Consider the following 19,350-nt stretch of genomic DNA (forward strand, 5'->3'; position numbering starts at 1 on the left):
CATCTGGTACAGACTGCGGAGTACAGAAATGACTTGGTCTACTGATTAGTTTCTTGAATGAAGGTTTTGGAGACTGGCTTAGCTTCCTTGTGTGTTATTGGCTCTATGCTGCTGCTGTTTAATTACAGACACTATCCTGTGCTCAACCTGGGAGCAGAGCACTCTGCATTGCCCTTACTCCATTACTTGGCAATCCAAATTAAAACTTACAAAAACATCCAGCAAATCAGAGCACCAAATCGGAATGATTGTCTGAAAGTGCTACCCTGTTCTCAACAGCTTCTCTCAATTAAACAGTTAGAATTATTTTCTTTAATTCTTAGCTCTGAGGCTTACTGTGGGACTGTTCCTTCAGTAAAGATAGCAGCTGGTTTTTGATAAAGCTCTTCCAAACTACTTGCTCTTACACAGTGCTCAGCCTTCTTGCAGGAGCATTTTGCTCGTAGTTCCTATGATAATTATATGGATTTGGAAACAAATAGACTGGAGCACACAATCTATAGGCAATGTTGACATCGTTGTTACAGACAAAGGAACCCTCCCTCTGTGGCTGCATGCAACCTAAAGGGCTGGAGGTTTTTTTGAGGAGCTTTGTTTGAAGTATTGGAACAACACTGCAAGAGAATCTGCATAGTTCCATTAAGGGGAAATGTCAAACCTGCTGCATGTCACAGCAGCGCATTCAAACCATGTGCCACAACAATCCCAACATCTGTCAGCGGGGTTTGGTCTCCAGTGGCGGTACTGCTACACGAAGCGCATCAATGCGCTCATCTATGTGCGCACTCTGTAAAGGCAGAGATGGAGATAGATGCAGCCCCACTGGCCTTCACGTTGGCCATGGAGGGGTGTGAGGAAGAGGGGCTGATGCTGCAGTGCCATGAGAGCCTTGATGCTGGCCGTGCTGCTTTTGAAATCTGATGCAAGACAGAGCTATCCTAAAAATGTTACTGTTTGCTTTGCATTTCTGATCTATCCCTGAAGCTCCTGAGGATAAAGTATTAAGGATGGTTGTGCTCTTGCTAGAATGTGGTTTGGCTGCCGGCAGGTTGGTCTCAGAACACCCAGGAGTGCTGCTGCTCTTTGGAAGTACTGCTCAGCTCCAATGCTGGCAGCTTGGATGAATCCCTGTCCACCAAACACTGTCCTGCTGCAGCTTTGGCTTTTGTCTGAGATCAATGTGAGAACCCTTCAATGGGGGAAACTGTCCCAGTGGTTGGAGTCTTCTTTCTTTGTCTGCTAATCCTGAGATTTTGGTTGTGTGCTGAGGGAAGAATCGATTTTTTAATACCTTCTTGTTTTCTTGCTGGATTTTGCATGGCATGGTCTGGCATTCGTAGGTTATTTGATGGCGTACAAGCAGTCACAAGAGAGAAGAGCGAGCACTCCTGGTGCCTGTTGTGGGGCTTCATCGGGGCAAAGCTCTGTAGGTTTTAATTTGGTGATGCTTTTTAGCAAGTCATAGTGAAGTGACTTTGGATGGGAAATGTGTGCTGTGGTGGGAGAACATGAAAGAGATGCGTAGGCTGTGGGTGTTGTGAAATAAGGTGCAGAGGGAAGAACACTGAGGTTCTGGTGGCTATAAAAGGGACAAAACAAAAGCCAGGAGGCTGAGCTGAGCTCTGTAATTCCTTCCTTGTATCCCCCAGCACACACAGCTATCTGCAGTGCCAAAGGACAGCCTGGGAAAGGAGAGATAACTGCTGTCTGAGTATTTGCTGATATGAACCAAGAAAATAAGGGAGAGCGGCTTCTCCAGCAGAAATTGTGTGGAGGATGTTGAATACCAAATGCAGATCACGGGGTTGTAAAGCAATGAATTTCTGCTTACAGACAGGAAGCAGGAGAATGGGTGGTCAACTGGATTTCAGCAGTCGTACGAAGGGTCAGTGTTAGCCGTAAGAACTAATTCCATTTATTAATGTTTGCGGTGTTGTAATGTATGGAGAACTTTATTTATCTGACTCTACCGCTGAGTTTTTATACAGCCCTAAAAATTCAGATTTCTGGGTTTCAATTTGCGTTGTTCTTCTTAAAGATGGGAATCCACACGTAAAACTTTGTTTTGCTTTCCTACTTTAAAATCCTGCCAAACATTATTTATAGACTGCAAATGGGTGTAGCATTTTGCATTGAGGCCTCCATGCTCTTTTGGGGTTAATGTCCTTGTGGCTACTCAATTTCTGGCCCACTCCGCTACTTGCTTCTCTCTCTCCTGTCTGCCCCTTTTCAGTCAGACCACGTGGCCGCTGACGCACAGAAGAGCTGCTCCGATGTAGCTCTGGAGGTTGGCCAAGGAACAAGTGTTTGCTACTGAGCTGCTCAGCTCGGTCACAGCCAGTCAAGCCAGCAAGGTAGAAAAACACCATGTGGGACTCCCAGCAATAGCACACCACACTTGTAACTGCGCTGTTCTGCAGCTCAGGACAGCAGCGGGTTTGTAGCAGAACTAATGGGCTGAGCCCTTTCTGAAGAAGACCATTAGCGAGGCTCTGCCAAGGGCTGGGAGGGCAATGCTTGAGGAGCTGCTCTGATTTACTGCTGTTGGAGGAGTTCTGAAATCATGCTGCCTGTGTCTAGCCCTGCTGCTTTGTAGTGTAACAGGGAACTGCTCCTAGAGTTAACTGCGCAGGTAACAAGGGTGTTGAGGGCCTGCTCCTTCCCTGGGGTGGTTTTAGAAATCAATGATCACAGCCCAGGAAGAACTAGGGCATCTCACTGTTACAGGGTCATGGGAACTTGGCTTCTAGCAGAGTTTGGGTCATTAAACAGAACTGCAGCTGTGCCACTGAGTGAAGCTCATCCAGCTTCTGTTTGGGCTCACTGTTAATCTATGGTTACCTTCTCTGTAGCTTTTCACATGGTGGCTTCACACCCCTGGAGGGGGTTGGCGGGGTTTCTCCGCAGACTCTGAGATCTCGATGTTTGCCATTTTCCACACATGCGAGGATTTTTTTCCCAAATGATCTGTTGTCTTGAAGATGTTCCTACCTGGATGCTTTGCAGAGGCAGTGACAAAGAAAGCTGTCAAGCCTTTATACTTTGATTGGTATTAACAAACAGCTAAGCCTCATTTCTCTTTCCAGCCTCCACTGGTGAGTGAAGGGCTCAGCACAGCAATGCATCACCACTGCCTGTACAGCTGCTTCCTCCTCCTTGGGGACCTGGTTCTGTGGGCATGAAGTGAAGCGGAACAGAAGTGGGGCAGTGGGGGGATGGATTCTGCCATGGGTGAAATTATGTCATTTATAACAGTGAAAAACTGAGCACAGCGCATTTGGCTTTGTGCATTTATTTGCGCAAAGGGATAAAAGCAATCAAATTTAAGTACAGCTTGTTACTGGAATGTACAGTTCTCAGCACTGTCTTCATGGCAAGCTGAGGATTGAGAAATTAGCTGCTGTTAATGGGAGCCGGAGAGGCAGCTCTCAGCGCTGTGTGTGGTTCCTTAGGTTTAGTGCCATTCAGATGCTGCTGTCATTGCCAGATGAGCTTTCGTGTGCCATCCAAACCAGGTTAGTGCTATGGAAAGAGCCCGAGGCTCCTTACATAACACAGTCATGCTGCTGTTACGTTATCATTTTCAGCTGTAATGCCTACAGTACCAATAAATCAAATTACTTTTTTCCTTACCGTGGAACAAAGCTTATAGAAAGTGCCCTCTTTTCCCTATTACTGCCTATTTTAGGAGACTTTCATATCTGGTTTGTTTTATTAGGCGTTAGTTTGACAAGTTAAATACGATCTATTTTCCAGACATTAAAATGGGAAGCCACATAAAGATCATCTGGTTTCAACCCCCTGCTATGTGCAGGGTCACCAACCACCAGATCAGACTGCCCAGAGCCACATCCAGCCTGGCCTTGAATGCCTCCAGGAATGGAGCATCCACAACCTCCTTGGGCAACCTGTTTCTATGGACTGGAATGTCAAAGCTGCACACTGCAGAAAATCAAGGTGAAAGAGATGAAATGACTCTGGTAGCTTAAGCCAGAATCCAAATAATCTACCCTTGAAGGAAGACCCCTTCCATCAAACCTTGGGAGGGGTCACAAACTGCTGGTATGTGGCCGAGTCCCAGTGCCACCTTCTGGGGTCCATCTCCATGCACCAGCTCTGTGCCCACCTCCATGTGGACATTACTTTGGGGCTGGCCATCCTTGGCTCTGCTCTGCTGAACTGGGTTGTAGCAAACATGTGGGAAAACACTCCTTTCTCTTGTTTGAGTGTGCAGGGAGCTGTGGGTGACCCGCTCAGCCCTGTGAAAAGTTGGGCACCAACTCATGTCCCTCTGCTTTTACAGGTCAGCAACCTTGAGTCAGGGTAGATTAAAAACATGGCCCAGAAAATAAGGTCTGGTGTGGGAGCATGGTGACCAGATGTGAAATGCTGCCAGGCTTTATTGGCAGAGTGCTTCATGGCAGTGGCCATTGGAGCAGCTCTGAGGAGCACTGTAAGCCACCTGCACACCCTCTGCTGTTCATGGGGATGGCACTGTTGGCCATGACAAAACTATGAGGAGAGGCTGAGGAAGCCGGGGCTGTTTAGTCTGGAGAAGAGGAAGCTGAGGGAAGACCTTATCGCCCTCTTCCAGTACCTGAAAGGTGCTTATAGTGAGAGTGGGGCAAGTCTCTTCTCACTGATGGCAAGTGACAAGACGAGGGGAAATGGCCTCGAGTTGCACCACAGTAAGTTTAGGTTGGATGTTAGGAAACACTTCTTTACAGAAAGGGGAGTTAAGCACTGGAATAGACTGCACAGGGAGGTGGTTGAATCGCCATCCCTGGATGTGTTTAAGAGCCGTTTGGATGTGGTGCTCAGGGATATGATTTAGTGTAGGGTTTTTAGAGTTAGGGTACTATGGTTAGACTGCGGTTGGACTTGATGATCTTCAAGGTCTTTTCCAACCTGGGTAATTCTATGATTCTATGGCACAACTTGGGGTGGTTGCCTCCACTCCTCTCTAAGGCCACACACCTGAAGAGGCAGAAATAAGCAATACTTAATGAGGTGACAGAACAGCAGCAAAGCAACAAATGGGATTTGTGAACAGTTCACATGGTTACACATGGGAGCACATCTCAGAGAACTGCTACAGATGAAAATCCTGCCTCCTGTGTAGCAACATCATGGGCTGCCAAAGTGGAGATTCTTCCTAGAGTGATTACCCAGAGGGAAACAGCTACAGCAGAGAACTGCAGCTGACCACCTTGGTCCCTAAATGTGCTTTATGAATATTAATGTGCTGTTGTCAGTCTTGGATTCAGCTATGTAGCCAGAAGTGCAAGCAAAGGGAATACTGGTGGTTATGTGGTGCTCTCTGTGCTGGTCTGGAAGTTCCTGCCATTAAGGTACAACTAGAACTAATATTTCCCTCTTCCCTGGAGCCAGCACTCAGACAATTAAGATCAGTTTCCATCCCTCTGAGGGAGCAAAGCTGGTCTCCTGATAATTAGTCAAGGAACCTGGTATAAAGGGGATGAGAGGGGCATAAGAAGGAGTGCAATTTTGTAAGTGCACCTGGCTAAAACGATGACAAAAGCCTGACCTTCAGCTTCCGAGGGATCAGGGGCAGCAATGCAACTAATTCAGTTAAGGGAAAGCCTTCAAACTATGGTGTCAACCCCAGGTAGAGAGATTTGAGCCAGAGGAAACTATTCTAAACAGAGGTACGGTTTCTTTTCAGATCAAAAAGGGAATGTTTCTGTCCTGTGAGATTATTGTAGGGAAAAGCACTCGAGAACCGAGGTGCTGATTTGTGCGGAGTTTTACAGTACTAAAAGGAGACACACTTTGTGAGGTTAACCAAGGCAATACTGCTCCACACATACCACAGTAAGTGTGGAATAATGGGACAATCAGTCCACAAAGCAACGTTTCCTTTTAGTGTGGCACAATATGTGGCCACTCGAACAAAACTGATGGCGTAAATTGTGTGACTTGCTTACAACAAAGCATCTGAAGTAGTTCATAAATACTCCAATATAGCAGATTCTTCAGGCAGTGCAAGCAAAAAGTCTTTGTTGCACCCCATCTCTCTGGAAAACCTGTTAAGCTGCTTGATGCAGAGGAAGATACTTGATTTCTCTTAAGGGATAGTATAGTAATTTCCAGGCCGTAATAAGGGTTAATTCTTTCTTTTGACTTTTATTCATCCCCGATGACTGTATGAAAAAAAAGAAGATGGCTTCATGGCTGGATCTGGAACTTTGGGAGATATAATTTTGAAGGCTGACTCTGCTGCAGGCATCTTCTGACCTCAGATAAGTCATTTAATTTCCATGTTACTCCTGTTTGCCTGTGGAAAACAGATAATATCCTCTTTTCATCAGTTCTCCCTTTCGTCTGCTTAGATTGCAATCTATTCAGGTCAAGGATTGTTCCTCTTATTTTATATGGTGCTCAGACCAATTTCATTGAGGGCCCTGAAGCTGTTATTATCTGTGTGTAGATAACTCTGTTTTCTAATAGCGTTATCTGAAAAATATCAGTAATTAGCCCATGAAGAGGTACTAAAATCACAGTGAATAAGTATTCTTCCCAAACTGCTTGAAACTTCTATCAGATTGCAGAACAACAATATGAATCTATTGATCAGAACAGCCTACAGTTGGGCAGATGAAGGTTCCCAGTGTAACAGTCCGACGTTTTTAATGCTGAAGAGCTGTTTTTTACTCTGAGATGGCTGAAGCTTACACTGAGGCTTTACACTGAGGCTTATAATGCTTGTAAAAGAGGAAAGATAAGTCTCTGAACTCCGGCAGCTTGTGACCTCTGCCCTGGGGAGCCCGTTCCATGCCCACCGCCCTGTGGTGCAGCCCCTTTCCCTCACCCCCAGCCGCCCCTCCCCTGACAGCTCCATGCCGTTCCCTGTCGCTGTCACACAGAGCAGAGCTCAGCGCTGCCCCTCCGCTCCCTGTGAGGAGCTGCAGCCGCCATCAGGCCTCCCCTCAGCCTGCCCTGCTCTGGGCTGAGCACAACAGGGGCCTCAGCTGCTCCTCACACACCTCGCCCTGCAGACCATTGCCCATCTTTGTAGCCCCCCTTGGATGCTCTCCAATAGCATCCATCTTTCCTTGTTCCTCCCTGGATGGGATGTGCCTGAACTGGGAGAACAAACAGTTCTCATCTCTGTGTGAGAGGTCTTAATGGAAAAACACCTCTTGGTTTTTAAGAGCCAGAAACCATGCACTTTGCTTTAATATCCTCTAATTAATGCATACTCTCTATCCACTATCAGAACACCTGACTCCTCTTCTTCATGTGGTATCTAAACATGATGCCTGTTTTTCACGTCAGCAGCTGAATTTCTCATTCATGTCATGTACAAACCTATGCAGGTTGGATCATCAGTGCTTTCCTGAGCAGCTTAGTCTATTCTGTGTCCTTTCTTAATATCCTTAATCTCTGCTTCTGGCAAATAAGATACTGACCTACTTTATTTTTCTGCCTTTGGAAAGGAAAACAAAGTGCACGTGGTAGAGCAGCAGCTGCTGCTGTTTCCTGACGGCAATAAAGAGGCAGATTGTCCTGGTTCAGGGTTTTGTTAAAGCCACTCCTGCTCTTACATCCCCCTCTCTGCACCGTGTGTCCAGATGCTCACTGTGCATCCCTCTGCTGCCACTGCAAGTGCTGTTACATTGGGGTGGATATATCAGAGGAGGAACATCATGAAATGCAATGGCCTGTGGATGAGGATGGGTTAACTATGGCTGTAGTTCCCTGTGTCGATGCTCCCTGCTGCAGAAATAACTAATTCACACCAAACTGGAAACACCAATATCTCCAGAGGCTACTGCTATACACCACACAGCTCCTCTCTGACCTTCACCTTAGCTGCCACATCTCTGGAGCAGAGACCACAGCATTGTGCTCTCTTTGCATGAGAACGGCAGTGCTTGGAGGGCTGGGGAAGGAAATGGGGACCTCTTTCCCATGGTTTATCTTCCCCCTCTTTTCTGTAGTGGATGACGGATGGTATCAGCATTGACTGCTCACTGCTGCTTGCTCCATGGGCATCTTCCAGGAGCTCACAAAAGAACTGCTGTACAGAGATGAGAGCTGGGCACCAAAATAGAAAATCAATAGTATGCAAGCAGCCTCCTCCCACATATGCTTTTGGAAACCTCCCCCACAACCTTTTACATCAACACTAACCAGATTTCACCTATAAATCTGCTGCAGTTAATCTCCCTGAGTACCTCTGCAGCTCTCGCCTCTCATCTCCAACTTAAGCTCCCTTATTGACAGATGTACATAAACAACTTTTCCCCCCTCCTGCTTCGGTCCTCCATTGTTCCAAACCAACACATGTGACGGCTCTGGCAGGGCTGCCTTTACTCCACTTGTGCTCCCTTGTGAATAGTTTGAAGTGGGACATTGGAGTCTTGCCCCTACCTGGCTTCCACAGAGCAATTTGTGAGCAGCAGACAGAGCTTGGACCCCAATTCAGGAGCTGCTGTGGGCGCTGCTACCTTCCCTGCACAGCACTGGCACTCGTCTGCATGGCTGCACAGCAAGGCTGGATGTTCCATCCTTGACTGTCTTTAGCAATGTCTTCAAGTGATTGTTTGAGAGCTGCCTGCTGCCACATCAAAGCAGCAGCCCAGACAAAGCACATTCAGGCTGGGAGCTGGGGTGGAAAGAAAGAAATCTGCAGCAGAGCACTCATGCAGGGCAGTTTTTCTTGTGCTTCAGTGGGAGTGAAGGGCACGTGGGAGACCTGCTGGCAGAAGGGAAATTTTATAGGTGTGATCCTGGCCAGACAGAAAACCAACCCCATTCTAGAATGCTGCTAGCTGCTGTTTTCTCTCCTCTCCCTCTCCCTCTCCTTCTTTCTTTTCATTGCCAAACTGTTTTAGCAGATACTTATAGGAAGTGCTGGAAGGAATAGAGACTAGGACCACAGCAAGAAGAGTTAACAGAATAGCTGGAGCTCTTCATGTAGTAAAAACAGATGAGTAAGCTGAGAATCGTAAAAAGAACTAATCTCCATTTCAGATCTTGTTTAAGTGATTAATTATGGAATATTGTAGACATAATTAAACACATAATCAAGGGCAAGTAGGCGCAGCCTTACACCAAATAACAGAAATGTATAAAACATGGTGCTGGAACAGGCTGTATTTCTGTACTTAGAAAGCAAGAAACAGCTACTGTCTCCTACACCTTTTATGTAGAATAAAACAATAGTGGAAAGAAAAAAAACTATCCTTAGGTTAGCTTATAAAATCTACAGTAAATGACAACTAGTGACCTTGTGTAGCCACAGCTGCCATGAGTTTAGTGGCTACAAAGAGTATGCACACTAATTATTCATAGAATCATAGAATGGCCCAGGTTGGAAGGGACTTCAAAGATCATCAAACTACAATTCCCCCTCCACAGGCAGGGCCACCAACCTCTCCATTTAATACCAGACCAGGCTGCCCAAGGCCCCATCCAACCCAGCCTTGACCACCCCCAGGGATGGGGCGCTTGCCTGGGCTTGAGGTTGTGCTTTTCACAGAGCTCTCATGTGCTCCTTGCTGACTTTCCAAGTGTCCATCAGTTAGCAAAACTAAGAGATTTCTATTGTTTAATTCTTTAATGATTTTGTCTGCCACAAACACATCAGTTTGGCCCTCTGCACTCTGCAGTTACTCAAATCACACATGACTGTTGAATCAATCGCAGCCTCGGGCGAAGGACACACACATATCCACGCCTGTCTGTGCATACCACACACTGGCTATTTAATTTAAAGTGGTTTTGATGCCCTTTTCTGCTCCAGAGAGGAATGGAGCTGGTCCTTTGCAATGTGAGCATGGCAGTGACCAATTGTCCATAGGTGCACGTTCCGGAGAAGCCATTGCCTGGCTTACAGATATCTTTGCTCCCAGTGTTTGAGTTGCTCAGGGCACTGGTGGGATCTTCTCAGAACACAGCATTACATCGTCACCATTTTGGCCTTTTCCTTGTCTTTCCTACACACGTTTAATGCCTACACCTTTCCTCAAGCCCAGCTATTAGTCAGACTGTTGATACATGCCAGTTTGTTCCCTGCCTTTCCCTGAAGGGAGGAAGGAAGGGAGGGAGGAAGGGAAAAAAAGGGAAGGGAAGGGAAGGGAAGGGAAGGGAAGGGAAGGGAAGGGAAGGGAAGGGAAGGGAAGGGAAGGGAAGGGAAGGGAAGGGAAGGGAAGGGAAGGGAAGGGAAGGGAAGGGAAGGGAAGGGAAGGGAAGGGAAGGGAAGGGAAGAAGGGGCTTTCTGTGGAGCTCAGCCATTTCCCACACTGCTTGATTCCTCTCTTGACTGTGTTGCCTTTTAACAGCAAGAGGAAACTGGGAGATAATGATCTGGAAGAACCAGAAGGTCAGTGACAGGTGAGTTGAAGTAACTTACACTGGTGATGATGTGGTAGAAGCTCTGTCCCTGGGGACAATCAAGGTCAGGCTGGACAGGCTCTGAGCAACCTGATCTACCTGTAGGTGTCCGTATTCATTGCAGGGGAGTTGGACTAGGTGACCTTGAAAGGCCCCTTTCATTTCAAATGAATCTATGATATGATGTTTCTTCAGTCAGATATGGGAATGCTGGACCACTGCTGGAATATGGCTTGTGGCAGACCAGCTCTGGAGACATTTGGGGCTCAAATAGTCTCGTCTCTTTTGATAGTATTTTTTTCAAGATTAATTTATAAAGCAGCTCTCCTGTCCAGATGGGTTTGCCCTTGTCTGGAAAGGACGAAAAAGAAAGGCATGAGTCTATTTTTCCTTCCTCTTATCCTCATGCAGCACTAGCTGTGGGTTCAGAGATATGACGTTTCCTTGCTTTTCAGCCACTTGTCCAAACCAGTCTGGCCTCAGAATCTTAGGCACTTCTCACCTGCCAAAGAAGGGCCCTACCAGCAGCCTCCCCCAGCACAACTGGGGAGTGACACTGCAACACCAGACAGCAAAAGTGACCTTCCCAGGAGACTGAAGTTTGGGGTCCCCTCAGAGATCTCTGAGCTTCAGCCTTTTTTCTAGTTTGTTCCTGTGCCACCAGATCTGCTGGGGAAGATTAAATCTTCACTTCTTGTTCCTCCCTTTCTCTGCTTTTTCTTCTTCCATATATGCATATTTCAAGGGGTCACATTGGTGCTGAGGGTCCGGAGCCCACAGAGGTCTCAGGAGTGACATGGGCTGAGGTGTGTTTCCCCAGGACCCTCCTATGGAACCAACAGGATGATGTGCAAAGGTCTGCAGTATCTCAGGGAAAAAACTCAAGAAATGTGCTTAGAAATGTGACAAGCGGGGGAGCCACCACGCGTCAATCTGAATGGCTGGGGACTGGGCCAGAGCTAATGAGTTTTACAATGTTTCTTTTGAATCCTGTTAAAAATTTATTGCCTTAATAGGACAGTAATCCACACGTGCTGTAATGCTGGTTGCTAATTAAATCAGGTTGAGTCTTTGAAACACGGATAAAGCAAGCAGGGATTAAACCAGTCTGGTAGTGATCATTTCTGTAGGAAATTCATGGTTGAATTTTTGCAAAGAAACTGCTCAGATGACTTTAGAGACAAGGGAATACCTATGTCTCCTGGAAGTTCTTGATTCCTCTTGGACAGGACTGAAGCTCTGAGGTTAGAGTAGTACTCATGAGATCTCCAGGAGAGGGAAGTTTCATTCCAGATCCACGTGGAGCTTCCAGCCTCACACTTCCACAGGAGCCTCCACCCATGGGAATGGCAGAAACGGGGAACTAGGATTTCAAGACACCACACCAGGAGTGGATCAGGGCTGGCCCAGGTGCACCCAGCTGCCCTCGCCAGCATTGCCACACTAATGTGCTGCCTCTGCTCAGCCCTATCTTTGCTTAAGCTTTGTGGGGCCTGACTGAGCTCCCGGTTACATCAGCTGGCATTTTTGTATGATGACTTTGATTTAACTGACTTAAGCAGCTCGTTAAGATGCTTCAATGCAAATGTAGGCACTCAAGTTATGGTTTATACATTGCTTGGATCTGTACTTCTCATTTGAAAATGTGTTGATGCAAATCTCCACAAAGGGCGGCTTTCTGCATCTCTGATATTGCCTTACATAATCAGGTCCCCAGGGTGTTACAGATGTCATATAAAGATAACTACATTTTAAAGTCATGCCTTTGTGGTGTGACTGCCCAGCTATGGCCAACAGCAGGAAACCCTCAGATAAGAGGAAACCCTCTCAGCAGAGATTTGTAGTAGCATTCTTCAAAGCCTTCTCTCCTCCAAACGAGTAGAGTGAAAAACATGTTACTAGTTTGAAATGGAGGAGGGGGGAAGCGTTTGGTTATTGCTTCCTGCCATTTGGTGAGGATCCTCTGTTGTTCTCATTAATTCTTATTACATTTAAGAACATGACAAACTGTGCACAGATACCTTATGAAAATGTACAGAAACCTCTCAAGAATACTGCATTCACATAACAAGTAACAGATTCATGTATTTCCTTAGGGTAAATGGCTTTTCATTTTTGATGTTAAGAGAAACTGTTCCAATTTCTTTTTCCCTCCTACCTAGGAGCAAACACTTTGTAATGGTTTGCTACAATGGGACATCTATAATGCTCATAAACCAAAAGAGACTCTTCCAGTAAATCCCCTATCAATACTATGCACAGTTAATAGGAAAGCATCATTCCCTTAAAATGTTTCACCATATTTGCAATCCAAAAGTAGAGTCAGGTACTGGAGCCACAGCTAATTTATGCTGGTGTGTGCTGCTGTGTTCTGCTCTACCTACATATTCCTGTCACTGCGTAAGTGACACCTAAGTGCTTTCTGAGTGTTCAGTATAGGAGGAGATGGATGTGATCTCACCCTTTTCTTACCTTTTCCCTTTTACTTACGCAATGAAGTATTTTGGTGGGGTTGTTGTGTTTTCTCAGGTTACACAGAACTACATATTTACAGTGGAGGAACCTCAGAGAGTCATGACACTGCCTCCAGACCCTGTGAGAACCACCCAGTGATCTCAATCTGTCCCAGAACAAGCATTGTTTCCATCTCTTGCAAACTTCACCCTGTGTGCAAGAAGTCCTGGTCTGCCAGACGTGAGTTTCTGATCACTGCTCCCAGCCTGGAGACCGTGACTTTGGCTTGTCATCACTTCCACCAACACCTCACCGCCAACCAGCAGTGCTGGATGCCCACTGGCAGCCTCACGTGCTGTGCCATCAGAACTGGGCTCTCTGGTTTCTGAGGACACTGCTGTGAGAGCTGAATTTGGGTCATCGTATTTAGGTCTCCACATGTACCTAGCTGTCAGCTTGAGCCCTCCAGCCTCCTGAGATAGCATCACACCTCTGTGTTCAAAATCTTCCTAGAGAACGGAAGGAGCAAAGATTTAAGCCGATTCACAACAGCTTTAATTAAAACTCAATTAAACTCATTCAGATTTCAACATCCAGGAAACAGACACATGATCCTCACTTAATTACTACAGTGCAGCCCAGTGCCCTCTTCCACACACCCACGAGTGCTGGTTTTGTGTGGGGTGGGCCATGGGGTGCAGGGCTCTACTAGGCTGCTGGAGACCCTCATCTTGCTTTCTCCTGCCCCACAGCCAGCCTGCCCCATCCCCACATGACATGCTGGCAGCTGCTGAGCAGCAGGGCCACTGCTTCTGGAGCTGTGCTGCTGGGAAGGGGCTGCTTTCGCAGTCACAACGTAAGTCGGGCCTAGCAGTGGCTGCAGCCATATGGCTGCTCCAGGGGCTTCCTGGCACAGCAGCCAGCAAATCCTCTTAGTTCAGCTTTGTCCCCCTCCTTTGGTTCTGGCCGTGCCTGGCTTCCTGCTCTGGTCCCAGTGCACACCATAAGCCCTGAGACGTCCACAGCCAGGTGGTGGATGTGGCCCCAAGTACTCACAGCTTAAAGACAGGATGCTGTGGTTGTGTCTGCTCTCTGCACAAGGTCTGTGGTGGGACAACTGGCATACACCTGCCCACATTGGTGCCAATAAGCCTTCTCATCCTCCAAATCCAATGGATGCATCCAAGTTAACTTGCCTGCTGCTTTGATATCTCTCATGGCCGTATCACAGCGGTGAAGCAGGGGACCCAAGGAGACGCAGTCTGGAAGAAGGAACAGTGAACTGCTCTAAGCACTGATTCTCCTCTCAGGTACCTCAGTAAGGTACCTGTGTTCTCCATGGGCAGACAGTAAGTTCAAATCTACTTTCCTAAGGCTGTTCTGAGGATATTTGCTGCACTTAGAGAATCAGAAAAGCAGGACATAAAGTGTTCTTGTGTGGAGTGGAGGTAGGTACATGGTCTCGTGTACCAGGAAGGATGTATTTATATGAACAAGAGCTTGGTGTAAACTATTCCATTCCTCAAAATCTAGGTAAAAAGAAACAATAATCCCTGCTGATGCCTTGTCAGTTTTGAAGCAGCACAATAAAGAAAACATCTGCTGAAGCTAATGACTGCATTTGCATAGATTACACATGATAATCCAACACACAACAGGGTGCCCTGCCATGTAGAAGGCACAAGGGCGGTTCATTTCTCTGGCAATCACTGCCAGAAGTCAGTTGCATTTCTGCAACAACAGCATCAGCTCACTTGCAGGAGGGCTTTGGCTAGCAGTGATGGAGAAAATGCCTCATGAAAGGTGGAGGGATCTCCCCTGCCAAGTGCGGAGGAGAAATGGAGTGGTGAAATTGGCTTTCACGGTGGCATCCATAGAAAACCCTTCTGGAGTGGCAAGGGGAAGGAGCTCAGTCTGGTGGGCTGTCCCTGGTCCCACTGGGCTCTGGGTTGGCTACAGCCCTTCAATGAGCCAGAGCCCAGAGAGGGAGGGCTGGTGCTGTCTGTGGGGAATTGTGGCTGGATGCCATGCTGGTTCCAGGCAAAAAAAAATAGTTCCTTTGTGTTTCCAGCACAGTGTCTGGATTTATGGCGTTGCTTTGTTACTCCTGCAGTGTTGGCTATGGACAAACACAAGAGGACAATTTATATCCCAAGGCAAACTGGCTCCGATATGGTGCTACTGCTTTTCGCTTTGCTTAATTGGGCTAACAGAAAAAGACAACAGCTGCAATGGTGGGAAGGAGAAATGCCTTTGCTCATCCTTCTTGTGACAGCAGTCAGTTTAGCAAGGGTTTATCAATTGACTTGAGATGAATGTTAGTGCTGAATACAGTTTGGTGCCTGTTTACCCCTTTGACTGTTTCACAGCTACAACTGCACTTCAGAAACTAAAAGTTATTTTTGAGGGAGTGTCCCTTTGGAAGCATGTTTAAATAACAGCAGAATGACAAAATAATAATTCCAACAAAGTGTATATATATGTGTACATGTGTGTGCATGAGTGTCGTGGAGAGAGCAACTAAAAAGAGAGATGGCCATGGGCACTTATTTTTGAGAAAAATCAGGTCATTTCCTCCAGCTTGTGTCTTCCAAGGCTGCGGATGTGACACAGTTCTTCCTTCTGGCCTCATAATCCACGAGTGCAGGCAAAACTATGACCACCTGTCAGCCTATTTTTATGAAGTGTTGTGAAAAAAAACTCCTTGAAAAGGACTGGATGATCTTGACCATCCTGTCTGATGCACATGACATCTTTTACAATAAGGCATGGGTTTCACATTCAGTTTTGCTGGACACAGAGGGGGATATAACTTGTCCAGGAGTCAAGAGAGGTGGGCCTGGGTAACACCAGGGAAACCTGTGCTGCTCTTTCCAGCTTGCTTGTTCCATATCAACCTTACGAGGAGAGGATAAGGAAGCTGGGGCTGTTTAGTCTGGGGAAAAGGAGGCTGAGGGGAGACCTTATCACCCTCTTCCAGTACCTAAAAGGTGCTTACAGTGAAAGTGGGGCAAGTCTCTTCTCACTGGTGACAGGTGACGGGATGAGGGGAAATGGCCTCAAGTTGCGCCAGTGAAAGTTTAGGTTGGATACTAGGAAACACTTCTTTACAGAAAGGGTAGTTAGGTACTGGAATAGGCTCCCCAGGGAGGTGGTTGAATTGCCATCCCTGGATGTGTTTAAGAGCTGTTTGGATGTGGTGCTCAGGGATGTGATTTAGTGGAGGGTTTTTAGAGTTAGGGTACTGGTTAGGCTGCAGTTGGACTTGACGATCTTCAAGGTCTTTTCCAACCTGGGTAATTCTATGATTCTATGATATCCTGTGTACCCCACCAGCCAACTCATAGAGCCTAAACCTGTGGTTCCTACATGCACTGTGTGCAAATGATACCTCTCCAGAAATTTGCTTCATCCAAGCAAGAAAAGCAGGAGTGCAAACCCCAGTGATTATCCCCTCTTGGTGTGAATCTATTCTTAAACTGAACTGTGCTCCTTTGGTATTTTAGTAAAGCTGTCATAAATCAACACCCACTGCTCCATTTATCCCAGTGACAAAAAAAAAAAAAAAAGAAGAAAAAAAAAAGGGAAAAACCTAACCCAACAGAGAAGCCATCCTTTAGCTGACATTCAGTTGGAATTGATCGAGTGATCTGCTTTCAGAGCAACAGCTCTTGTCAAAAATAGCCCTTTGGAAAAGCTCTGGTATTACTTGTGTGGCATGTGCCTCACAATGCTCTTTAGTGAGAGCACGGTGTCAGAGACCAGTATTAAAAAGAGATCAGTGGCAGTGCTGTGTGGGAAATGAATCATGTGCCTCTACAAGCTACCGGTCCCTATGACTGTCTCAAGCTAATGAGCTCACCAATGTGTTTCAAGGCATCATATTTAGAAAGAGCATGGGGTGCTGGATTCCTTTAGAATCCCTCACTGCTCTGAGGGACCAATAAAACCAAAATCCAGGCTGCACCAAGCCTTCCCAATAGTGCAGCTCTGAACACAGTCCCTGTCCTGCCAGCTCCCTACCATGGCAGGAGTTTCACTGGGGCATCAACCAGCTGCACATGGAGCAGTGCATGTTTTCACTGGAGCTGGTGGGAAATGTTTTATTTCTGTGTAACATTTTCTCCAAGTGACAAAAAAAACGTTGGCTGAAAAATGTTGGCTGATATTTTTGGGAAAGGGAGGAAACAACTCGAAAGTCCACAAATGCTGAAACATTTGGATAGGGGCGGATCTGAGCAAACACAGGTGCTGCTGTCTGGATGTCAAACTTGGGCTCCCTTTGCGATCAGCAGAGACAGAGCTTTAGGATAAGATTTATCTCACTCAGCTGATGTATAAAACAGGCCAAATAAATTACACTCTGTCTTTTTCCACATTCGAGAAAGGTGCTTTAAGCCAGCAAGTGTAGTACAGCTGTTTATCCTGTAGCTGATTAAAGCACAGGGAGATTAAACCCACTCTCTTCTGAAACAGATTGAAACCCGTGGTTCAGATGGGTTTGCAAGGCGAAGCCAAGTTTTTAATAGCACCTTACATTCAGCTCTTTCAGATGCTACTGAGACATACCCTACTACAAATATAGAATGTGTAATGTCTTAAGTGCAGCTTATATAGTTCCTGTTCTGAAAGCTATCAGAGATAGTGAACCCAGACAGTGAACTCTGCTATTAGTTTTGGAAACTTGTCATGACGTGATAATAAGCCTGACTATTTCTCTCCTCCATGATGGTCCAAGGCACAGTTTTACTTTCCAAGCTTTCTAGCAATTTCCTTGTTTCCCACATGCTCAGGTTTCTTTTCCCTGTTTCACTTTTGACCTCTGTGTCTTTTCACCCCGCAGTGGTGTGAGGAAAAGAAAGAAAATGAGTCAAACCAATCACGTATCTATCAGTAGTTATAATGAAATATAAGCAGCTGAATCTCTGAATAGTGTTGATGCTGGATGTGAGAGATATTTCTTCTCAAATCAGAGAACAAATATGATCACATCTATGTAGGTATCATATTTAGACAGGCTGATTCTTAACTAAAGGGCCCCATTCCGACTTGTACATCCACTTACACTAATCAGAAGGATTTATGTTGAAGTCAATGGAAGGGCCTGTGACAAGACAAGTGTGAGAATAAAGCACAGGCACCCCCCGTGAGTTTTTGAATGCTTACCTCTCAGTAAAAAATGCCCTTTCTCTCCTCTCCAGATTATTCCATCTGTTTGAAAAATACATCCATAGCCAGCACACCCATCCTTCCCCTAATCTGTTTAGACTTTTGAGCTTTTAATTAATGGTAGTGGGCAGGACCTTGTCTCCTGTGGTACTATTGTCTGCCAGGTCTGCTGGGATTGCACAGAGAAGAGCCTGTTTTCATTAATTTTTGAAATAGAAAAGCTTAAGCAGCAGGAACAGGAAAAAGTTCTTTATGTGTCTGAGATATCGTGAGCACTTTAAGAAGTGTATGAATGGCTGCATGTCCATGTAAAACAAACAGACAAACAAACAAACAAACAAAAATGGGGGATTTGGGGATTTTGTTTTTAAACATTTCTCTTTTCAGTCCATTAGGTCAAGGAAAATAAACTCCCCACAGTTCTAGTAATCACAGAACACGTAAATCTGGGATTGGGCTGGGTTAATTCTTAGAGGTTCTCGCTGCAGTGTTAAAGTGGGATTAATCCTGAGTGGGCTTTTTTGGTTTGTTTTTGTTTCTGATGCATGGGCAAGGGCACTGACACAATATTAATCAGAAATAAATCTGTCCCTTGGGGGGGCTATGTGCACTGCCCGCATTTTTATGTGTTTGTAGCTTTAAGACAAACGAAGCATATTTTTCCCCTCTCATTTTCTCAGTTCCTTCCTTATTTTCGTGTGATGCTTTTGTTTTGCATGAAGAAGAACAGTTGGGTAACACAAAGAATGCGCGCATACAAGCCATTTTTTTCAGCATTAGCAGAACCAGAAAACACTGAATTCTTTTATTTTGGGTTGAACTTATGTTTTGTTTCATTTGGGGTGAGTGGCTGATTTCCTATTTTTCTCTTTAAAACAGCAGAACACAAGCATTTACACTGATGTCGTTTCACAGAATCACAGAATCACAGAATGACCTGGGTTGGAAGGGGCTTCAAGGATCATGAAACTCCAATCCCCTGCCTGGCAGGGCCACCAAACATACACATTTACTAGATCAGGTTGCCCAGGGCCCCGTCCAACCTGGCCTTGAACACCTCCAGGGACAGGGCATCCACAACCTCCCTGGGCAGCCTGTGCCAGCACCTCACCACTCATAGTAAAGAACTTCCCCCTGACATCCAACCTAAATCTTCCCTCTTTCAACTTAAAACCATTTCCACTGTCCTACTATTATCGGCCCTTTCAAAGAGTTTACTCCCCTCCTGATTAGAGGTACCCTTCAGGTACTGAAAGGCTGCAATGAGGTCACCTCGCAGCCTTCTTTTCTCCAGGCTGAACAAGTTTCAATTGGAAAAAAAAACCAAAACCAAAACCAAAAAAAAAAAAACCAAAAACCAACACA

Source organism: Coturnix japonica, chromosome 1, assembly GCF_054131305.1.
Source record: "Coturnix japonica strain WE chromosome 1, WE-NBRP24, whole genome shotgun sequence".
Lineage (NCBI taxonomy): Eukaryota > Metazoa > Chordata > Aves > Galliformes > Phasianidae > Coturnix > Coturnix japonica.